The sequence below is a fragment of the Stegodyphus dumicola genome, chromosome 8, assembly GCF_044657685.1.
Source record: "Stegodyphus dumicola isolate Sdum_Otavi_A_Nest chromosome 8, ASM4465768v1".
Lineage (NCBI taxonomy): Eukaryota > Metazoa > Arthropoda > Arachnida > Araneae > Eresidae > Stegodyphus > Stegodyphus dumicola.
This window is the reverse complement of record NC_140775.1, coordinates 74879705-74896400: the sequence shown is the minus strand read 5'-3', so window position 1 is coordinate 74896400 and position 16696 is coordinate 74879705. Positions and strand designations below refer to the sequence as shown.

General features: G+C 33.5%; 1 protein-coding gene across 1 annotated transcript in view; it reads right to left on the bottom strand.

The window, feature by feature from the left end:
- LOC118188948 (uncharacterized) overlaps window positions 1–16334 on the bottom strand; it is a 140111-nt gene extending 123777 nt beyond the window's left edge. The window contains exon 1 of the mRNA XM_085822009.1: window positions 16120–16334. The gene's annotated coding sequence lies outside the window, so the exon portion shown is untranslated. The remainder of the gene's footprint in view (window positions 1–16119) is intronic.
- Between the last annotated feature and the right edge of the window lie 362 nt (window positions 16335–16696).

Here is a 16696-nt window from a genome sequence, read left to right as displayed (position 1 = left end):
TCGTTGATGACTTTCTAAGGGAAACTGGCTCGTATACACGTTACACATGAGGAAAACCAAGAAAACGCCCATGCAGCCAGTCCGCTCGCGGGATTCGAACCTCGGCCATACTACCAGTGTTCAGCGTCTTTACCGCTCGGCCGCTGGTGGGCACGAAGCAAATGAAAAGTTGGCAGTTGTTGCCTCACCGTGCTGCTTAGATATTTTTCTATTACTAAGATAAGTATTAAGAACAAATTAAGAAAACTTTATTGGAAGATGACTGAAAAAAAATATATAATGAGCTGATAATGAATCAAAGGCCAGTTTCCCCAGAAGGACTATTAATTTCGTTTTGGCATTTTGCGCCGATTCACTATAAACGGCCAATCTCTTTTTAAATTGTTGCCACCAAATGTTAGATGCCTGTATTATATTTAAAGAAATTAAATAATGAAGAATCTGCATAAATGTATGTATGTTTCTCGTATTATGATAAAACAGCGGTACTTAGAGCCATCAAATTTTAAATAACGTACGTCTCCACATGAATATGGGCATCTGGAAGCCCAAATTTGGAACTTATTATCTATTTCATATTTTGTAAAGCATTTGTGACTTTTTGATTAAGAAACTCAATGATTTCAAAGCGAGCAACGGCAACACTGTAGGGAGAAAAAAAAAATTTTATCTCCAGCGCGAGAGACTGTGTATCGGAAATTCTAAAGATACGCTCTTTTAAATATTTTGTGATATTGCTGTTGAATTGAAATTTATGGTTCAAGCATAGCCGTGCCAAGATATTCTTTCGCCTGAGGCATATATATATATCAAAATAACTATATTTGTATTAAACAAAAGTAAGTGTATTAAAATAAAATATCTTAACAAAAACATTAATTATTTATTAAAATAAATTATACCATAATTTTTATTTTTTAGTCGTAGCTTTATAAATTCAGAAAAATAATATAGCCATTTATTCATAACTTTCAAATGAAAATGTTTAAAAATTCTTTTTTGATAAATAAGAAGTAACATCGAAATGCAAACTGCATTATTTTCCAGGTTTTCTTGCAATTTTTTCTATTGTTTTGTTAATTTAAGTTTGCAGAAGCTGATTTTCCCTAATAATAACTGACAAATTTAAAAACATAATTAAATTAAGTTTCGAACTCGTATAGCCAGTTTGGCGCCCCTTCTAGTGATTCACCTGAGGCCCCCTTGTCCCGGCTCTGGGTTCAAGTGCGAAGAACACGATATTTCATAAATAAAGGTAACGCACGAACATTAAAACAAAACACCCCTTTGTGCGGAATATAAAATCTGAAAGCTTTTACAAAAAAAAATTCTGAAGATTTTATTTTTTGTAATATCTTCAAAAGGAGAATTTATACCTGGTTTTTATATTTTGGGGAATCTTTATTAAATTATGACTCAGGGTTAGAGAATAACTTTTTCCTGCTCATTATATTTGTTGTTTATTCACTGGAAAATTTCTAAAACGATTTAACAAAATGTGTTTGCTTGAAATCACAGATCACAATAATAGAAACCTAATTATATTTTTGCGATTTATTTACACTCCTACAAACAAAGGTACTAAACTCTTGTGTGATACACCACACATTGTCTCAAGTAAACTTTTCAGTTAAATTTAAATATGTATACTGTTTTTATTTGTTGCAAAACCTGACATGTAAGGAATTATCGCAGTCTCTCCATGTGCCATCGTCGAATTGGCATGTCCGCGGTTCGAATTCAAGCGAGGGAACAACTGGCTTTTCATGTTTAGTGTTCCTAAAAAAATAGTGATCTCTTGGGTGGCGCACGAACTAAAATGTGATAAACAACAATGCATCAGCACTTGGAACTGCTTAATTGGGTGTCATGCTTTTCATTAATAGCCCTTTAAGTGGAGGAGAAAGTAAGGAGTTATCTCATTTTTAGTGCGAACTCTTGCGATATAAGAGATTAGCAGCTACAGCTTAGGAAACTGGAAGATCCGTGTTTCGAGTGCCGGGAAGAAGATTTTTCGCTTTTCCTCCTTAGCAAAGAACTTAATATTCTCTAATAGGGAGCCTCTTTTACATATTTTATAAAAATTATATACAAAAATTATCAGTAAGAGGGCAAAAGTATTTCTTGATTAGAAACTGCTTATTTTCAGAACAGCCTGTTATAAGAGAGAAGAACAGATAGATTTAGGCCGTTATTTCTTTCATTTTATGGCTTTCCAACGAATGGATATATACGTATACGAGCCCCGAAAATAGAGTCACTAATTGGAGATCTTATTTCCGAAACGCAAGAGCATTTATTTATTAAAAAGAACATGTGTAAGTAAATGGTAGAGAAAGAAAGTCAGAAGACCTCTTGATTCCATCTCCCCAAGAAATAATTCGTGCTCTCCCAGCTCTTTCTCATTTCCATCCCAATTAATGATAAAAAAAAAAATTGGTACGGAGTTGAGCATAGTCACTACTGGTGCTTAAGATATTTTGTCATCTCTTGATCTACCATGATTAATCATGAAGTCGTCCACTTGTATATGTGATTAGGAACATATAAGTAATATTGTTACATGCAATTAACAAAACAAAATTCTTGTTAATTACTAATTTACAGAAGAAATAAGAACAGCATTTTTTAATTTCTCGGTTTTCTCCAATCATAAATTACAAAACATATTTGACCGAAATAGAAGCATCAACATTCCGTTGTTTGAAATATAGTTGCAATTATCTTTGTTCTCACTTGTAAACAGCGCAATTAATATCCATTTCAAAAATACTGTTACATGAACAATTATATGAAGAAATATGTTTCCGTACTCAGTGGCTTGTGTAAAGGACACGAGTAAAACCATTCGAATTCGTGCTAATGATGGCTTCCGTTACGCTAGCTTAAGTTTTAGAATGACCGTAATAATGGCTTTAAAACAAGCGTCCCGTTAAAAAATCAATGGCGCAGATCACTTTTCTTTCTGTAGCAAACACTTTTTTCTCTGTTTTTCAAAAACAAAAAATGATGACAATTCGACTGTTAAACCTAGCGAAAAAGAGGTGAATGTCAGCTGCTATTCTAAATTTTAAAAAAGAGTGACATATCGTAATAGGATCTAATTTTAAATAGGGGCATTTTATACTACTTTTGTGTTTAGCATAATTTAAATGTTTGTAAATAACAACACTATTTAAAAGGGTTTTTTTTAGTCCAAAGGGGCTTTGTCCCTGAAGGACTATTGTTTTCGTTTTGCGATTTTGCGTCGGACTCATAAACGTCGGTTCACTTTTCAAACTGTTGCCACAAAATGTTAGAGTCCTGCATTATATTTGAAGAAATTAAATAATGAAAAATCTGCATAAATGATTGTCTATTTCTCGCATTGTGATAAAACAATGGTACATAGAGCCATCGAATTTTGAATGACGAAATCCTACTGCGAATATGGGCATCTGAAATCCCAAATTTGGAATTTGTTTTATTATAGATTTTATATTTTGTAAAACTTTAACGAATTTTTGATTTACAAACTCAATGCTTTAAAAGCGAGAAATGGCAACGTTATATAGAAAAAAAAATACTTTTATCTCCAGCTCGCGAGACTCTGTATATCGGAAATTCTAAAGATATGCTTAATTTAACATTATTTTGCGATATTGCTCTTGAACTGAATTTTATGGTTTAAGTGCAAAGAACATGATATTTAATAAATAAAGGTAACACTCAAAACGTTAAAAAACGCCCCTTTGGACGTAATTTAAAATCTGAAACATTTCAGTTTTTTTTTTTTTTTTTTTTTTTTTTTTTTTTTTTTGCTGATTTACCTAATTTGTATCTTATTTGACTGTATTATTTCCTGCTTATTTTTAAGCAGGAAATAATGCAGTCTTTAGTGAGTTTCTGAGGCTTCCATTTAGAAGCAATAATTCGTCATAACAATTAAAATGTTCCTGAATATTGAGTTTCTCTATAAAACACTAACATATTATAAAAGTAACTCGTAGCAGAGATTTTTCGATGGATATACAAGACTGTACAAGGTATTGACATCGTCAACCTTGTAGTCTTAAACTCTGTTGTATTTAAGACACAATAACACGCCGAATAAATACTAATTCAGAAGTCAAACAACAAAAATCAGCGTTATTTTTGTTGTTTGACTTCTGAATTTGAAAATTTTGAAAACATAACGCTGATTTTTGTTGTTTGAGTTCTGAATCTGTTGTATTTGCAATCGTTTATGTGAAGTATTGATGGAAATTCGTTTAGTTCAAATAGTGAAATACCTACTTCAATGTTTTGATTTTTTTCTGTTTGTGCTACTTTATGCTAAAAATTGAAATGCAGGGGAAAAAAAAAAAAAAAAAAAAAAAAAAAAAAAAAAAAAAAACCGGAAATTCTTCCTTTCCAATTCAGTTTCAAGTTTTCGAGAGTAAAGATTTAATTGAATGAGTTAGCAGCAGTGTTTACTTTATTTAAGAATAAATGTGACTTTAGAATAAAAGTGAAATATTTGCATATTTTTCACATTTATTAATTTTTTAATATTTAATTAATTTAAGAAACTTTACGATAAACTTTTTTTGAGGTAGAGTATTGTGATGTGAAGTTTTCAGATTGCAAGCTGTCATGGTTTTGATGAGGTATAACTCTCCAAACTTCTTGTCGTTTAAATAAGTGAAGTAGTAATTACTTCTTAGCTTTACGCCATTTTGACGTACGAAATGTGTCATGGAACTGCACTTTTTTAACTGTATGAGCATAAGTTATTCAAATACTTAAGCATTGTATGAATTGTATTTCTCTCAGGAAATCTAAGAAATTTAAGAATGTTTTAAAAGTGCAAATTTCAGGGAAAACTAGAGAACAAAAATTAATTGGTGTTTAAATATGTACTTTTTCATTCTTGTAGTGAAAGAAAATGAAAATGTTGGCATAATAAAACAATACAAACACTATTAGCCGAGAGGATTAATGATTGGATTATCTTATTCGTCTGACTCAATCAGGAAAAGTTCATGAATTTTATCGAGGCAAAGAGTGCAAGATTGCGTCTGTCGTTGGTATAGGCATTTAAGCACTATACGGGTCACAATATGCTTCTGCCCAGCTCCGTGCCAGTTTTAAAGAACATCCGGGCATGGATCTGAGAATCTTCCACCCATCTTTCCCTAATATTAAACCACTAGAGAGGACTCAGCTCGCCGTGTATTTTGAGTGCCCCCATGACGCACAGACACTATATATTTACAAATATCCATTCCTTCTTCGGGATTCAAACCAAGTCCAACGAATGATAGAGATGCCAGTAAAATGCTGATTAGTATATGTATAACAGAGAAATAACAATAAAAGTGAATAACTAACTAGTTAGGCAACATTGGGTATATATTAAAATATTGTCACGGGTAAAATTATCTCAATCCACAAGTAAAACAAAACGGAAAATAATTATGTAATGGAAATAAAAAGTAAAAAAAAATAGATTGAGGGAAACAGTTATTGCCTTAATATTTTGGTTGTCTTTTATTGCTTAAATTTTTCTCCATTTTAATTTCTATAAATTTTGCTTTTGGTCTTTCATTGTCATTTTGCCTGACATCTGCCTTTTTATTATTTTTACAGCTATAAGACTCTTCCGCTTTTTTATATGCATTGATTGGAATAGCATTCTAAATTTATTTTTAAATAATTTCCTTTTTCATTCATCACTCGGCTAAATGTTTGACACAAGTGACATAGATTTTCTACTTGTCTTGACCTTCGGCCTTTCTTTCTAAGATTAATCCTTTTGGGCTTTTGATTCAAAATGAGAAAATTTCAGTTCTTCCTGTGAGTTGAGACAATTGTTTGATTATGAGTAGTCCTAATTTCAATTGAAACTTTTGACATACTACTAGTGCTTAAATATTGCGATACTTAAAGATCATCGTTCGACAAATCCTAATCGGCCTAATTTCAATAAAATAATAACAAAAAGGGCTGAACTAAGATGGGAATTAATATAACATAAGGTTAGAAAATGAACAAATGAGATAGAAAAAATTGCGTCACTGGCTTCAGGGATTGCTACAAACCTTGCCCATATAAAATTGCTTAAGTATATTTAGATATATAAGCATTCATTTTATTTTTGCTTTACTAATTCATGTATAATCTGTTGAATTGCAATGAAAAGAAACTCACTCATTTTTTTTAATTGCGAAAGTTGATAAATTAGATATCATGGTACTAATATTTAAAAATAATATTTGAGGTGAAATGCTAAAAAAATCGCACAGCTTCAGATATGTTAAATAAGAGCACTTATTTATTGAAGGCCTCAATACTTACTTAATGCCGGAAGCAAATAATTATTATTTTGTTATGAATGTTTCAAGAACATTTCATAGAATTATAAGAATAAAAAAAAACTAGAAATAAAAGAAATTACGAGCAACTGTTGCATTTTTTATCATTCAATACTACACTCACGTTTGTGAAAATTGCAACACCATGAAGGACTTCGAAGTGAGCTGAAATTTTCAGGAAATGCAAAGTAGCGCATGATATGCAAATGATTAGAATTGCAAATCCGTAGCGCATGCGTATGCTGAGCAGCGCCCTCTGAACGGCTGATGGATCCGAATAAATAGACGGCTGTAGCGAGGCGTGTATGGTTATCGGTGGTTATCTGCTAGTGGTAAACGTTAACTCAATCTGTACTTATGCCTCGTCGACGAAAGAGAGCGAGATTTGAACAACTTACAGAGTTTGAACGAGGGAGAATCATCGGCCTTCGTGAAGCTGGATTGTCGTATCGTGCAGTAGCCTCTCGTGTGCAGCGTAACAGCAGCACAGTGATGCGCGTTTGGAAGCAGTGGACGGACCAGTGTCGGACAACTCGGAAATCCGGGAGTGGACCCCGAAATGTGACGTCAGCTCGCGATGATAGACACCTGGTCCGCATGGCGCGGACGGACCGTACAGCTTCCTCTAGACAATTGGCAGCACTGTGGTCAATAGCTACAGGTGTTTCATTGTGTGCTTCATCAATTCGTAGACGTCTGCTGCAGTGTGGACTGCGCGCACGGACTCCTTTATACAGTATCCCCCTAACGCACGACCATCGCCGCCTGCGGCTACAATGGGCCAATCAGCATAGAGACTGGCGTGCTGATTGGCAGCATGTCGTGTTTTCTGACGAATCCCGCTTTAATTTGTGGTACCATGATGGCCGCATTCGTGTCAGACGCTATGCCGGTGAACGCCACCTTCCGGAGTGCATTATCGAACGCCACAGTGGACGAACACCCGGAGTTATGGTCTGGGGTGCCATAGCATATCATAGACGATCTCAATTGCTACGAATTGTGGGCAATCTGAACAGCAACCGGTATATCCGTGAAGTTCTACAGCCCGAAGCTGTTCCCTTCCTTCAAAGCTTGCCAGGCGCTGTATTTCAACAGGATAATGCCCGCCTTTCCTTTCCTTTTCCCACTATTGCCGTGTGTAGCTTGCTGATAGCAAGCTGTATACCGGCTGTCATGAATTAAAAAGTACATTGCAGGTATAGCAAATGCTTGAGTGTGTCCGGAGGACAGGATGCAAAATTAAAGAAGGTGTGACTACTTTGTCACGTGAGGCTATAGCGGTGTCTGGTAGGCTGGAGAGATGCTGGTCCGAGTTTCAGGTACAGTGTGCATTTTTACAAATATTCAGTGCATAAACTCATCAAAGTGCATTTTTCTCACAACTAGAAAGACTATATACAAAAGTAAAATTCCGCAGGGAGTCCAGCAGAAGCAGTCAAAGATATCTCTTAGTAGAGGTCTTTTGATTGGCTGTTGAGACGTGTATGCGAAAATCATGAGAATTTGCTATTTACAAAATATTCAATTGCAGAGACATAAAAACATACTTTCCAGTAAACTAAAAGTTAAATTAAATAAAATAAAAGAAATTTGAAACCAATAGGAGCAGTGAGAGATCTACAGTAAGCAGTAGAAGACTTTAGTTCGTAGTCCCGTGGGAGGTCACCCTCCCGTGCCTTGACCCCGATAGTGGCTGCTTAACTTTAAGCATTTCAGTTTTCCAAGTAAACACAGGGTAAAAACTTAGGTTGGAAAGTTCTGATTTTCATTGAGGATAAATGCAGTAAATGGTCTAAGGTGCCTGTCTTCGTGCAATATTTCATATTCAAAGAGGTTAAATTGACGCATATGATTGCAGTCCTGGGCTTCTCTGAAGAAATTCCGATTTTGCTTTGCGATGAACTTATCTAAGGGGTCGATCTTGAGGTCATCTTGTAGACACTTATTTGTCACGAAATAATGAGCATTCGTAATAATCCTGAGATAGCGGTTCTGCACAACACATAATTTATTGAGGTCAGTTTTGGTCAGGGCGGCCCACGCTGGGGAGGCGTAAGTCATGATCGGTCTGATCGCAGACATGTAGATGAGCCGCTTTTTTCCCAGGTCGAGAGTGGAGTATTTACCAATAATTGGGAAGAGACATTTGATAATTTGTAAGGCCTTATCCCTGACGTAATTTATATGGTTAGTCCACGTTAAGCGATCATTTATAATCACTCCGAGGTACTTGGCATGGGGAACAATTGGAACAATTTCGTTAAATAGATAAAGTCCTCTTTTGACAGGTGTGTTCCTTTTATTTCTGCGTATGAGGAGAAGTTGAGATTTGGCTGCGTTTATTTGGACTTTCCATTGCGCGCACCATCGTTCGATGCTAGGAATGACATCTTGTAGTTTTTTGATGGCGTGATTCATATTAACAGACTTTACCGCCAGGGCAGTGTCGTCTGCATAACAGGCCAAAATAGCGTTATTTTGAGATGCTTGAGGAAAGTCAGCAGCATAAAATAGATACATATAAGGTCCTAGAACTGACCCTTGCGGAATACCGCTATGGATATTTCTAGACGAGGAGATAGCGCCGTTCACACAAACACAAAAAGTCCGGTTTGTAATGAAGGAGTGAATTGTCAAGATCATTTCTCGGTCCACGTTAGCAGTAATTAATTTGGATATGAGCCCCTCATGCCAGACGCGGTCGAAGGCTTTCGCCACGTCCAACATGAGGAGAGCAACACTTTGTTTGTTATGCAAAGCAGAGCCACAAAAGTCAGTAATGCGTAACAACTGCTTCGTAGTAGAAAGGTGCTGGCGGAAACCAAATTGTTCCGGAGGCAACATGTTTAGATAGGATTGCATACGTGAGAGAATAATGCGCTCATAAATTTTTCCGAGCACAGGCAGGAGACTAATAGGTCGATAGCCATCTGGTTTCGTGTGGTCCTTTCCAGGTTTAGGAATTAAAATAATTTTTGCACTTTTCCACTGCTGTGGAAAGTAGGAGTTAAATAAACACGCATTTAAAATGCTAGTGAAATTCGCTACTGCACAGGGAGGTAACATTTTAACTGCAGTATTTGAAATGCCATCATTTCCGGGAGCTTTGCGTGATTTGAGTTTTTTAATAATTTGAGACACTTCTACAGGGGTAGCAAATTTGGGAATATTTCGTGCTGTGGGGGCATTTAGCCAATCTTTCACATGAGTAAGGGTGAAAAGTTTAAAGTTTCTGTCCACAGGCCAATCATTTGGCGTAAATTGTAGTTCCAAATGCGAGGCGAAAACATTTGCTTTATCTTCATTTGAAAGGGCAACAACTCCGTTATGGAAGATGGGACGATTGGTAACAAAATTTGCTTTGAGGTTTTTTATTAAAGTCCAAAGAGATCCGTCACGGAAATCTAAGTTGCACATTTTTTCACACCAGAGTTCGTCCTTGTGTTGCTTCACAGCAGTTTTGATGTCCCGGTTTAGGCGATTTATCGCCCTTTTGGCGACAGGATCCCAGGTAAGGTTGTAAATTTTTCTGAGGCGATTTCTATGCCTCATCATTTGACGTATTTTAGGCGGCAGTCGGAAGAGCGTGTTTGTATTTACAACTGTATCGCTAGCATTTTCAATAGCCCTTTGAATTTTTGAGGTAAATGAGGATACTGCAAAGTCGATGTTATCAACACAGATCAAATTTCTGACATCAAGAACACTGTCTTTCATGAAGAGTTCATAGCGCTGCCAGTCAGTAATTTTCCTAGTGGAAGCAGTATTACTTTTGTTCACTCCTAAAGTAGCAATGATCGGTAAGTGATCCGAGGATAGTTCGTGCAATACTTCAAGCGTGATAGGGATAGTTGTGGTGGACAAAACAATATCCAGAATGTCGGAATATTCTATTCTGTCCGGGCGATAAGTGTATTCGTCCGGTGTGTAAATAACAACAGGATGGCTTAAAATGTAATTTTGTAGAGTTTTACCGTTTGTATTTCCTTTACGGCAATTCCATGCGATGCTCTTGGCATTTAGGTCTCCTGCCAGGATCGTAGGAGTATCAGGAGGAAGGATTGAGTCTAGTAGGTTATAAGTTAACACATTATGCGGTGGATTATAAAAAGCACTGAAATAAATATTTTTGTACACCGGAAGGGTAATGCACACTGTAATCAGCTCGCAACCAAAGTCTTTACACTCTTTAACTAGGCAAGATGGTAAATTTCTCTTCACATAGATGGCGACACCTCCGCCTCGATGGCTAGTTCTATCACAGCGATAGATTCTGTAGTTGGAGATATTCAGACTGTAACATCTTTGAGCATGTGTCTCAGTAATGAGCGCGAAGTCAATATCGTGCTCGTACAGAAATTCTTGCAGTTCTGAGATTTTATTGCGGAGACTATTTGAATTCCACACCATGAAGCGGATTAAATTTGCCTTATTAGTGTGTTGGCCCATTATCTGAGATCACATTTTCTTGAGGTAGAGCGTTTTTTTCTTGGGTTAGTTGCTTGAAGAGCAGGGGAAGTCCAGAATTTTGAATAATTGCGACAAAGCTTTTAAGTTCATGTAGAATGGTTTTAGCTTCGCTTACCGCTTCAGGGGCAAGTCCACTGGCTAAGGCTTGCGAGTAGGATTTTGAACATGTGTGGGATGTCATTGGTCGGCGTCTTGCTCGTGATCCTCGTCCTGTTGCGTCTGCAGACGAACTTTGGGTACGCGTACAAACGATATGGAATGCTCTTCCTCAGTCAGAGATTCAAACTTTGTTTGACTCCATGTCACGTCGTGTAGCAGCACTTATTGCGTGGTGCTACACAAAATACTGATTCTGATCTCTTGTTCTTGTTTGTTAGCTTTGAACATTTAATCATTTATTTGTACCACTACCACTCAACTGTGTATTAAATTGCATTCAATTATGACGATTCCTTCTTGGTGTTGCAATTTTCACAAACGTGAGTGTATATTACGAAAACCTAAATGCACTGAAATCGAGCTTAAAAACGAGTTCTCTTGAGGCTTTAATAAATGAGGATTGGAACTACATGGCTTTCATACGTATGGATATATTTTTGTATAAAAAGAGCATTGCAAAAGCTTTGGTAGATTTGAGACATTTTATAAAACTCACAAAAATTACGCTTAACCCAAATCTACCGAAAAGAAAATTAGCAAAGATTTGGTATATCATTAAGTTGGAAAATAGCCATAGATGTCCTATTTTTCTTTTAATACCATGAAATATGCGCAGATTCTTTATGAAAAAAATCTTCATTTTTTTTAACGTTAGCAATATGAACTTGAAGTGAATGCTCAAGTGCTTGAACAGCATTTTACTTTGTAAAAGATATAAATATATTTCTTTAGACATATAATTTTACTTGAAAACTAATACTTTACTAGAAAGTATAATGAAATTTTTTATGTAAAATTATAAACCTATATTAAAATGAATGTTAACGTATTACTTAGCTATAGAACGCATTGTTGAAGTTAATATTTGATACATTGAAACTTTCGTTTACTTGGAATTTTAAAGCTTTAAGTCAGACTCTGTATTTTTAACTCGATTCGACTCGGATCTGCTTAGTCTCTAAAATATCAAGTTTTTGCAAACTCTGCCAATAAGTTTAATATAATACTTATTTTATAATATTTAAAAGCTTTCTCGCACAGTTTTAGCTAGTGATTGGAAAATTCAGGATTTTATAGACAGACAGATGTTATAGACACAGGATTTTATAGACAGACTTCAGGCAGTCTCAATGCCATCAAAAAGAGCTTCATATTCGGCAGATATTTTTGAACATGATGGGCATCAGAAAAAGGTAGCCTATAACATTACGAAAATGTTAGAAAGCAATGAAATCCGTTTAATATTTACGGTAATAAAACTAAAATTATTTCTGCAGTATCTTATTAATTAACTAAAACTTAATACCTTCAACACTATTATACTTATTTGAAATAGTAATAATCAGCAGACATTTTGTACAAATGTACCGATTAAATTTGAACCATTTTTATAGTCTCACTGACGCATAAACATTATAGTAGTCTTTTTTTTAAAAAAAAAAAGAGTAGTTATAAAACTTTTCAAATAAATTTGTCACTCTGTTTGTACACCAAGAGAAGAATATCTGCTATAGTCACAGTACAAAATGAGATAAAAATCATGCGTCAAAAATATTAATGATTAATTGGAATTTAATTTGAATACATATGGAATATTAAAACATCTTTATCTCGATTTTAAATACATAATTCATAATCAATTTCCGATTAATCGGGAACGGAATAACCGAGTTGCGGAATTTTCGGGCCTTGTCTAAAAAAAAACTTTTAAGTTTGTTTATCGCTGGAATATGAAAACTATACTATAGCGAAACATCAGAATACAGCAAAATTTCTACCAGGAATAAAAAAAACGGTGAAGAAAATGTATAGAATGACAGCAGTGACTGCACTAATTAAGAATTGTTTCATGCTTAATTTAGAATATGCACAATGAAATCCAAGGCATTAAAATATTAAAACATCTTTATCTCGATTTTAAATACATAATTCATAATCAATTTCCGATTAATCGGGAACGGAATAACCGAGTTGCGGAATTTTCGGGCCTTGTCTAAAAAAAAACTTTTAAGTTTGTTTATCGCTGGAATATGAAAACTATACTATAGCGAAACATCAGAATACAGCAAAATTTCTACCAGGAATAAAAAAAACGGTGAAGAAAATGTATAGAATGACAGCAGTGACTGCACTAATTAAGAATTGTTTCATGCTTAATTTAGAATATGCACAATGAAATCCAAGGCATTAAAATATTCGTTAAAAATAAATTGTTAAATTGTAAAACTAAATTAAGTATTCAACATTTAATCTTCTATTTGCGACTGACTTCTATCGAAGGATAAGGAATAATACGTATAAAAATATTGTTCTTTCTCTTTTGAATGCTAATTTAATTTGCATAACGAAATGAATTTATTCTCCAAACTAAACTGCTTGAAAATGCGGGTAAGTTGTCATTAGTATTATTCTGCTAATTTTAATATGGATTATGCCTCTTCCTTATGTCCTTTCATTTAATATACTGTCAAATTTAGTATGGTGTTACCCTCGGTATTACCCAGTTAAACGGACGTCTTCTGTCGGGTATACGTAATAATAATTAATTATCTCATCTTACTTGTTTGGTTACAGTTTTGTAAAAGTATATTTTTGCGTTAAAAATTCTAATCTAAAAACTCTTATTTCATAATTACTATACACTAATAAATAATCGGAGACTTTTAAATAGTACTAATAATGCTTAAATTTTGCTGGTATTAAGGAAATGGGCAGCATAGTAGGAAAAATTTTAAACATATAATTTAACCATTCAAATATATCGATTACAGTACAGTCAGCATGCTTCTTCTTTTATAATAAGATTTTTCGTGCATGGAATTATTTTATATTAATGTATATTTCCACCCCTATTGTTGAGATATGTTTTGAATGTTACGCAATTTCCGAAACTGTTTTTATGAGAAAAATCTTTCATCATTTAAATTATGTAGGATTAGATTATTATTATTCTCCGAAAATATTTCTCTCTATATATGCATAGAAATTTTATTAATAATTTAAGTAATTAGTATGTTGCAGAACGTAGTTTCATTACGCAAGAACAATAATACAATATATAAATTATGATTTAATTAATGTCATACAAATTATATGTATTACTATTAATACGAATAGTAGCATTTACAGTGATAATGTTATATATGTAATATTCTTATTTATAGAAATTTAATTGCATGAAACTAATGAAATAAAGTCAGCATTGCGGATAATCGTGAGTATACATTTATGGTTATGAGTATGAAAATGAGTGCGTGAGATTTATATATTTGCTTACAAAAATAGAAAAAGGCGGAGAAGATTTATTGTATTGTAAAAGTACTTGCAGCTGGGTTATATTTAGATTTTTATCAAATTTTGTTCACGAAGTTGATTGTTAAAATGAAAAGTAATGCAATGGAAAATATAATATTTATTATTAAAAATATTCATGAAAAATATTACAGTTACTTTTAAACTTTTATTATAAATTTTCTCCCCTGCTTCTCATAAATTAGCTAAATAAAAATAAAATAATTGTCATATTTAACAACTTACTTGTTGATTTCGATTGTTATTAAAATTTTATATATTTGTGTTTTCTATCCCATTGCCACTTATCTAAGGGAAAAATATAAATTTTACGAAGAAATTTATACACAGAGATTCTTGGTATGTCCTCTATTAGAAAATATTCACATCTAATTGAAATTTACTATTTTGCTACACAGTTCATTTGCACTGGTGACTGAAATCCCAAGGGCTTATTTGAATAAGTATTACAAGCAGTTATTGAGTTTAGAGTACAATGATTTTTCATTTCTGCAGTTTTTTCCTTGACATCTAAACGCAATTGAAAACGCCTACAATGTTTATTTACAGTAAATAGCACCTAGTAATACAAAATTTTCCCAGTGAAAAAAAAACTTTATTTTCAAAAACAGTTTCACTGAAGTAGTAATAGAAATAAATGAGTTACAAACAAAACTTACTGTTTGTTACTCATTTATTTCTTGAAAAATAATTGATTTAAGCAGAAGACTGAAAAGTAAGCAAAACCTTTGAGTTTTAATATGTCCTTAAAATCAACTTTCAGCTGTTTTATTTTAAACTACAGACAAGAATAAATTATAGTAAAAATTGTGCTTTAATTTTATAAGAAGTAGGTTTTATTTTAAATTTTAGAAAAAGTGTGCTTTAAACTGACAAATTTAATATTTATGTAATAAATATATATATTTTATGTAATAAATATATAATATTTTATGTAATAATTATTATATAATTTTCGATGTAATATTTTAGCAAAGATTTGCTAAATATCTTATTTTAAATCTAATAAGCTAACTAAATATATATTAGATTCAAATCCAAATATTTATTAGAATTAGAATTACATAAAAAATACCGTCTTAAAAATGTAATGTTTTTTAATTCTAACACTTTTTAATTTCTTCATTTATTTGTACCCGCTTTTTATGCGTTTTGTGTTACTGCAAAGTTAAACAAATTTTTTATTTATAAACAAATCAAAAAGAATTTTACATATGCATTATTAGCAATAAACACCAAAAATGTTATCATCTTTCTTTTGAATCATAAAAATTAAATAATTCATGTCAAAGGAACAGAAAAAGCAAAATCGAGAAAACTTAAGTGTTCCAATTTAATGGTCTTTATAAATGCAAATAGACATTTACAAAAAAAAAAAAAAAAAACATTTCTAACATGTGATCGTTACGAAATTAGAAAGGTGCTCTTTCAATTACTTATATACAAGCATTATGTTGATTTCAAACTTTTTTATAGACTTTTATCAAACATTCTGTGGTTTGTGAAGCTGCTAAAAGCAAAGGCGACAATGGAGTCAAAGCTTCACATCTTTGAAGAAATGTCTTTCTAGCAAATACCCATTTCAAATATAGCTGCAACCATAACTGCAAAAAATGTCAACATGTTCGGAGACGAGGACTATTTTACTTAAGTTGGATTTTCACGTTATGTAATTGAAGAGGCGGGGGAGATAAAAAATTTCTTGTATCGAAAAATAAAATATTGCTTAAATATACATTTTAACTAATTGTCTTTGACTTTCAGATTTCTGTTCAATGTCACTGAACTCAAGATAAAAATCATCCTAATTGAAACGAGAAAACTGAAAAGATTCGCTTACCCGTTATCTGCATTTGTAAAGAACTAAATGGTTCCATGGTTCTTCTTTTGATTCTTTCTGTCGATAAGAAATAAGTCACACGCTGCTGATCTCTGAGGACGGTTATCCTGTCCAGTTAACGAAAGACGTTCGGAAAGTTTGGCCTACGCGGTTGTGGTTTCACCTCGGTTATGCCACACGCATTATTCCTCAGCCGTAATTTTCCCTATTTGGATATAAAGTGAGAAGTTGCCAAAGCTTGTTCAGTGAGGTAAGAGATGCGGGAGCGACACCTGTTGAGCAGTTGTCGCGTCTAGATCCAGGTAAAGGTGTGTTGCTTCTACCAAATACAGTATGAACTAGACAGAAATCAGATGATAGGGAAACGAGCAAATTTCTTGAAATAACGGTGGTTGAACTAAGATTCAATTATTGCAAAAAGAAGAAATGCAACTGATATCCATGAAAAAATGTACTGATTTTTACACACACGCACCCCCCCCCAAAAAAAAAAACTTTACTCCAGGAAGGAATACGTTTGTAAAAATGATTTTTAATTAAAAGTTATAAATGGTATAGATCAAAGTCAGTAAATTCA